This window comes from Teleopsis dalmanni, chromosome 2, assembly GCF_002237135.1.
Source record: "Teleopsis dalmanni isolate 2A chromosome 2, ASM223713v2, whole genome shotgun sequence".
Taxonomy (NCBI): Eukaryota; Metazoa; Arthropoda; class Insecta; order Diptera; family Diopsidae; genus Teleopsis; species Teleopsis dalmanni.
Genome location: NC_051847.1, coordinates 229,131,162 through 229,140,088, shown reverse-complemented (window position 1 = coordinate 229,140,088; position 8,927 = coordinate 229,131,162).

Sequence of the window (8,927 nt, the reverse complement as noted above, 5' to 3'; positions counted from 1 at the left end):
TTATATATGTTTTCTTTTTCACAACTGTCCACCAAACTAATATACCGTAAAGTAATATAGGTCTAACTATAGCCGTGTAGCACCAGTACATAAGACCGGGTGAGAGACCCCATGTACTTCCCAGCATCCTTTTACATGCGTATAAAGCATTTGTTGCCTTCTTTACCCGTTCTTCTACATTAGGCTTCCACGTCAGTTTGCTATCCACAATTACTCCAAGGTATTTCGTTTGAGTTTTCAGTGGCAGAAGAGTTCCGTTCAAGTTAGGTGGCGTCCATGCTGTGACCTTGTACTTTTTTGTGAAAAGTATTGTGTCAGTTTTTTCTGCGTTTACGCTTAAGCCAGCGTCAGTCGCCCAGTTGTAAATTGATTTGAGAGCGTCGCTCATTAACGCACTTAGAGTAGATAGGCATCTCCCCGTTATAACTACTGCGATGTCGTCCGCATATGCAATTAGTTTCGGAGCTTTACCATCAAATTGTTTAAGAATTTTATTGATTACCAGTAACCAGAGAAGGGGTGAGAGAACGCCTCCCTGCGGGGTTCCTCTACATGTTTCCCTAGCTAGAGTTGTATCGTCTGCCCTTATCTGTCTGCAGCTTAAAAGGCTTGCAATCCATTGATATGTGGCTGAGTCTATACCAACATCATCTAAGCTATTTAAAATAGCTTGCGTTGATACATTATTGAAAGCACCCGCAATATCCAGAAAAACTCCTAGAGCGTATTCTTTGTATTCTAAGGCCTTTTCAATATTAGAGACAAGTGTATGGAGAGCAGTCTCCGTGGATCTGCCCTTAGTATAAGCGTGTTGTGCTCTTGACAGAACTTCAGGAGCTAATTGGTCTCCTATATGTGCTGCTAGTATTTTTTCAAAAATTTTGAGAATAAAAGAGGTAAGACTAATTGGCCTATAATCTCTAGAGTAGAGGTGACCATTTTTTCCTGCTTTCGGAATAAAAATGACTCTTGCCACTCGCCAGTTTACGGGTACGTAATTATGCTTCAGGCATCCTCTAAAGATATTTATCAGCCATGTTTTTATTAGGTCCGAAGCCTTTTGTATCATAGCTGGATAAATACCATCAAGTCCAGGAGATTTGTATGAAGCGAATGATTTGATTGCCCATTCCAGCCTCACGTGAGTAACAATATTTTTTCCTGCGGAGCCTACTATATTCCTGACCGGTTCGGTATTGCTCACAATTGCACAGCCAGGAAAGTGAGTGTTAGTAAGATCTACAAGTGATTCAGTGTTAGTTTTTGTCCATTCGCCGTTTTCCTTCCTGACAAGGTTAGGCATAGTTGGGTGTTTGGATAGTAGTTTTCTAAGCCTAGCTACCTCCACCGTCTTTTCTATACCTGCGCAAAAATCCTTCCAGGAGTTTCTTTTCGCATTTCGAATGTCTTTTTTGTATTGCTTAAGAATATCTCTGTACTCTTCCCAGATGACTTCACTTTCTGCTAGCTGAGCCAGCTTGAAGATTTCGCGAACGTAGCGTCTTTTTGATCCCAATTCCTTATTCCACCAAGGAGGTTGAGATCTACGTTTAGTACGCATTGGCGGGCACGCGATATGGTACGCTATAGTTAGGGCTCTGGTAAGTTGGTCAAGCCTAGCTTCCAGATCCACGTAAGAATCAATTGTCGTAATTTTTTTCAGTCTCTGTTTCAGAATTTTTCGATAAAGGTCCCAATTCGTTTGTTTGGGATTTCTTACAACTTTTCTGCTTTTAAGGTACTGAAAATCTATTTGGAAACTAATATATATGTGATCTGAAAATGATGGTTCGTTAAGAACCTTCCATTCTATCACCTGTACATTATCTTCCGTGAAGAGTGTTATATCTAGAACGTTTCTGGAGGTCGGTCCAACATAGGTCGGTTCCTCTCCTCTGTTAGCTACACTAAGCCGATTATCAGACTTTGCTCTCCTTCGCCAGCTAAATCTACCAGCCTTTGGAGTTCTTCTGATGGTATTTCTTCCTCATGTGGCATGTAGCAAGACGCGAGAAGTATGTTCCTATCGCCGTCAACCGCCACTACCGTTAGATCTTCTGTAGAGAGAGAGTTTACAATATAAGAATTAATACCTTTCTTTACTAGTATAACAGTTCTTACCCTTGTTACCCCATGTGGAATGAATGTGTTATAGTTTCGTGAGTTTAACCCAGAGACCAGGTTGCCCGAGGCCAGCCATGGTTCCTGAATTAAAGCCACATCGTAGCCGCCCTCTTCTAGATTAAGGAGGAGCTCAGCTGAGGCAATTTTACTTCGGTGGAGGTTTATTTGTAGAATCTTTAGCATGAGCTTCCGATTCTTCGAGCGCCTTTAGTCACCTACAAACTTAAAGTCAAATTATGTTTGTAAAGAAAATATATGAACTGTGAAGTAGAAGGTACAAGACTTCATTTCCTCAAAATAATGGTTTACTTCTTATTCATACAATAAACTCGGTAATGAACCATTATAAAATCAAAAATCTTATAAAGTAATAAACAAATCTTAGTTTTCTTCACTGACCACTGATTATGAAAATAAGGCTACGTATGCCTAGATAGGGAAAAATATAATAATTGCAAATTAAAATTTCAGTAATTAATCTTGATATATTCAACAATCTCACAAGTTTAAAACTTTGCTAAAATATTTTTTAAATTTCAACTCAATAGTAACGACTGTCATTATAAAATACTTACTTCCCGCATACCTACCTCAACCGAAGCTCTTAAATTAAATTTAAATGGTTGATGTAATTTCGATGGAATATCGCAACTTTACTCCAAATGAAATTTTCATTCAAGCCCAAAATACGTTAACGAAATCATGACTTCATCAAAAGTTTAATTTCTTTTCTTCCTTTTCACTAAACCAAAATAGACTCCACATTTTGGGAAGGTGACTGTTAACCAAGAGCTGATTCGCACCTGTGACCTTAAAAATAAGACACAGTAAAACAAATTAAATAATTGCAAACTCCACTTTCTTCATATAAAAATCATTGGGAAGTAACTTGCTTTGGAGCACTGAGACATCGATTGGTGCGAAGTTTAGAAAAATTCAATCCTGTAATAACTTAAAACAGCAAATTGAAATCGTGAGGATATGTATGCATGGGAAAAACATGAAATAACAGACTCAGAAGATTATGGTTTCGGTGCTTATCATTTAAAAACTTCAAAGCATGGCAATGAGTTCCTAATCTAGCTTAGCGATACTATTGCGTAGATATACTCGTAGATGTGTGTGATTCCTCGCAGCATTATTTTTCACCTTTCTTACTTCGTTATGTACCATCATTTGAAATTAAATACATGATAACAACGCTATCAAAGTTATGTACCCAAACATCCATAATAAGATGGATCCCAAAATATAATATTTTCAAGTCTTTATGTACCAACAGAAAAATAAAATTTTCGAGCATGTGAATTGTTGGAAATAAAACCATCTTTGACTCCACTAAGTGTATAAAAATGTATCCTCCAAATCATCCAAGTCATTTTAAATCAGAGTTTGAGTACTAAGAAACGTGTCTTGTTTTTGTAATTTCGATGTAATTAAAACAGGATATTAGGATATACAAATATGTACGTGCTATGCGAGATGTAGCGTTGAGGAATCCTTTGGAATGTTCATTTAAAAAAATAAACAATTAGGCGTAAATATAAAAGCTTGTATGAAAACTTTAATGAAGAGTTTAGCGCAAAATTATTTTCACTTTGAGTGAGAAAATAACACTGATTATAAGGACGTGGAACTTAAGAAAAAACGTCAGCAAGTCAAAGAAAGTCACTAAAGATTGGGTAAGAAAGTCACTAATGTTTTTTTTTAAATTAAGAATTATTAAAGTATAGAAATACTTCGGATCTATTGAATAAATTTCAGACAATGACTACATTTTTAGCGATACAATGTTTTAATTACAAAAATCATAAATGACTTCACTGAAGGAAGAAGTGACCTGTTTACATTCATCTAGACAGTTTAAGACTATTCAGCAGTCAAAATTAAAGAAGAATTGCTTAGGTTTTTTATTCAAATACATCGTACTTCTTCAAACTAAGCCAATACTAAATCGAGTCTTTTTTTAAAAGATGTACAAAAGTGTTTCTTACTGGAGCTTATAGAAAATGTGAGAATTAGGAGAAAACTAGAGTTTAACACACATCACATGCTCGTGTCCTGTACTGGTTAGGAATAATATTTTTCACATTCAAAAAGTTAACACAAAACGCAAAATTCAAAATAGCAACACCTCTCAGATTCACAAGGGACTAGAATTCTAAATAGAATTCCTAAACTTATGGTTATGTATACGGAACAATATGTGCAGAACTAACGACTTACATATTAGAGAAATATTAGGTAGTTATAAACATAGAACGAACGTGTTATCTATAACTTCTAGATTCTTCTACTAACTCCAAGTGTTGCATTTAATCTTTCCTTTTAATGCTTTTCCTTTTCTTAAATTTGGAAGGCAACAATGGAAATAGTAAGTATTGTACATACTTGTTATATTTTCTTATAAAACTTAGTATCAATGTAATAGTGCACTACTTAAAAATCTCAAACTCTAATGGACTCTAGGCCGCAATAGTTGCTTTTGCATAATCCGTTACATATAAACTTTTTAGATACCTCTAAATACCTTATGCCTTAAGAATACTACTTCAAACTGCAAACATTTTGGGGCATATTATTTTGAATTCTTTAGAATTCACTGCTCTTGTAAATATTATCAATATTATCAGACTAGGAACATGTAGTTATGTTAATATACCAGGAACATAAAAAATTTCGTTTTTGGTATTAGAAAACTGACCTCAGACATTGAATAATTTTCGAATATGAAGAGATTTTAATGCTTATGTATGTACGTATATGAAACTTGTTCACTAACAATTCGGTACTAATATTGGTTAAGGTAAATCTATGCATTATTTCTTGATAATTCTTCTGAGGATCAACTAAATTTCCATTTAATATAACCGCGTCCAGTTTTCGAAACTTTGAAAACATTCCTAACAGAAAGTTGAATCATGAGTTGAACTAAATCTCTCCATTAGCAACATTCAATATAATAAGTGTTCCTAGTGTAAGTAAGACATAAGTCCATGGCACTTATACTCAATTGACACCTGTTTGCTTTCGGGTTAATGTACGAGCATGAAAATCAGCATACGGAAAACTAAAATTTTGTGAAAATTCAATAGTACATAGTCTCACGCTTTAATCTTTGATTGCACTTGATTGATGAGATCAATGATTGCCTTCTGTATTTTCCAACTGTCACGGGGAGTTGTGGGCCAATTGAAATGATAGCATCCTCAAATTTATGTGCCTTAAAACAAATGCAGAAAATAATTATTTTTAGGTCGTGAATTTGACTTAAATACATACTCAGTTACATACTTAAATACATACTATGCACAGTATCAATTGCCGTGTCGCCCCATTTCTATTCCCTCTGATTGTCTGTCACCATTGGAAATCGGTACTCTACACAAAATTAGAATTTATTAATAACCACGGTTACTGTGGAATTATTTCAAAATAGATTTCTTCAATACAAACAATAAATTCGCATAATTTATTTATTATGCTATATTCTCCTTTAAAATCCTGGCAAATATACAAAACAAAGCAGAGCAGCCAAATAAATTTAAAAGCAAAAAACAACAATATTTTCTAAGGAGAAACTTGATGCGTTGCTTCCAAGTATTTCTTAAGGTCTGTAAGATATACTGTTATGGTTTTCTTGTGACTTTCTGCTGTTGTTTTAAGAAACTCGTAAATTGCTCGTTATTACTCAGCAACATGTCTTGGCATACATTACGCAGCTAAGCAATGCTATTGACTTTGAATAATCAGACCTCTGCATCGATTGCCCGCAAAACCAGAGCTACAAACATCCTTGATAGTACAGCGGGAAGAAAGTCATTTGCATTTGCGAGTACTGCTAACCAGATACGGGTAAACTGTCAAGGTCAAAATAGTAGACTGTACTTTAAGTTGACTTCCTGTTTCCGGTTTGTTTTTGGATCAACCCACTTTAATCTTCTTTCAGTTGTGATTTTAATCCATTATTGCCTTCGTCAGTTTAGCGAATGGATATTAATTGCCTTCAATGGAATTTTAGTATATATATATGTGTTTATTAATATATATATATGTATTTATTGTAAATATTAAAATTAATAAAAATATTTATATAAATAAGGTAAGAAACACAAATCATTTCCATAACAAAGGATAGCAAAAACGTTTTTATGAGTTCATTTTAGACAAATACACAGCTCAGAAGCATAAAGGATTGCTTATCAAAAACAACAAAGTACAGATTTTGAATTAACATGGGTATGGCTATATTTCCACACAATAAACACATAAAAAAATGTTTTAAAATAAAAATTTTAAATTTTTCAATTCAATTTTTTTTTTTACTTTTTCTGAGTTCTTTTAAATGAAGCGCAAATATTCGACCGCATGTTTTGGGATGAACATTTGGAACGACACAATGTTTCATTAGAACTGTCAGCTTTCGGACTTGCTAAATGAATTCTAATTTGATAATGTTTGTCTAATGCAACCCATACCAGTTGATGCATCGAATTCAATCCTAGTTGGCCCAGCACTGCTTCGAATCGAAACGATTGCAGCGTTGCGGTTACTTAGTTTCGTCCCAAGCTGTTCAGACTTTATGCTTATGCTTTGCTAAAGTTTTCGAGGTGGTCGAGTATCATCAGACATGAATGCAGTGAAAACATTTGGGACGACTGACCTTATTATTGAAATCTGAAGGCTCTTGTCGGACTCCCCTCACAATAAAACATTAAAAACAAGTGCCAAAAAATAACAAACATCAAACGTCAGAAATGTAAATAATAAAAATATTGAGATTCATGCGTGTGTGTCGAATACTCATTCATATATCCATTTGTCCGAGTATATATATTTTAAGCATATTTATGTAAACAAATGTAATAATATGGACACGATATGAAAATGTTACTATTAAACAAACACATAATATATTCGATAAGTAACAGCACGTTAGGATATTTGTGTGCTTTAAGGACTCCACACATTTGTCCTTTTGTAAATATTTGCTTTAATAAAAAAGTAATAAAATTGTAAACTGTCAATGGGCTGTTGATAAATGTGCGAAGCTGGGGTACGTCCGACGAATTTGGGCAATAGAATTTATAAATATTAATAAAAATTTATATCAGGAAAGAAGATGGACTGAGTTGTTTCAATTTGAGTACAAATTTTGATTTATATTCAAAAACTTTTTAAATTTATTTTATACCTTGCAAAAGCTCATCATACCTAGGTTTTACTGAATGATATTGAAATTAGTTAATTGCTAAGCAATTATAAACAAGGTTCATATCGTAAATAGAACTATCATTAAATTTAAGAAATACTTCGTGCGTTTGAACAACCTTCTTATAGCTATTTTGGATTTCAAAGTCATCTCTTTCTGCATATTTGAGATCTAAATTCTTTAATTTTTTTACATCGACGAATTTGATCCAAGGGTCTTGCTTCGCCTGCTTCACCATTGCATTGTTTTTGAAGCAGAAGTAATGGTTTACTCGATCGATCTGGAGCCATACTATTTTTAATATGAATATAGCAAATTTTTCGGACAGACAGCCTGCAATTAAGTTTTTGGAACGTGTTGTAACTGCTCAGTCCACTACATAAGATTGCTCAGTCCATTACATCCCTTTAAAAGGGGTGAAGTTCACCAAACCTTGAAGACTTTTTTGCTGACGTCATTAACTTTTGAAGTCCACACACTTTTGAAGTCTTTGTTTGACCAAATGATTATATATTGATTATATATAACCAAATGTTATGCAGTATCCAAACTGAAAGTCCTGAGAATGGGATGCGTTAAATACAATATTAATCGATTTACCAAGTGTTAGATACATAATATACCAGAGAAGCCACATGTGCACTATTGAACCACTTCGGATATGAGTACCACCAGGATTTCGGTGACTTTCACCATATAAACTAAATTAAATAAAGGTAATTTTATCTGTAATTTAGCAAATATATAGCACCTAATGTCCTATTATTAAATTTACAGCACATTAAAGTTATTTCATTTAAAAAACATGCGGCAAGTCCACAATGTAATAATAACAAATAATTTGAAGTCGTGATAATATTTTGGCGCCTGCAGCCCAAAACGAAATCACGTACAACTAACGACATATACACTAAAAATGTGTGAATCTGCATTTTTCTACGCCACGCCAAGCTGTGTCCTGGCACATATACAAGGAGTACGTGTTTACGAGACCAAAATACTTATTTATACTTGTATGGCTTAATGCTTCAACCACATACAAACTCCCGCCGTAAGTGCTTATAAACGTGTTTAAGGTGTACGGCTTTATATGTAACAAACCTATCATTGTTGCAAAATACGAATATATACTCGTACTATCAGTGTACGTACCGACGTACATTCATGCCAATTCGTAAATATTTATTCTAGTCTGTACGGATACACATATGAGTTTCCAGGACTGCATACTAATGTTGTCAATAGTAAATCAACAATGAGGTTAACGGCATAATTTGAAGAAGATATATTTGCATATTATGTGCGAAAGTGCGACCTGTCGTTTGGAATTGATTGGACTCGGTGTTAATAATCACACAAGTGTTATTTACTCAGTCCTTTAATGAAGTACAAATTCGTTCATTATGTACTTAAGGTTTATGTAGCCAATTAATTATTAGATTGATTTTAATTGAAATTATCTCAGCATAACAGCAAGTACTGGAAAACTCTTACCTCTTATCACCTTTCTGAATGTTCTCAATTGGTTATATTTTTATCTTAACTCTTATAGAAAAAGGATTCATAATAAAAATATTATAAAATTATATTT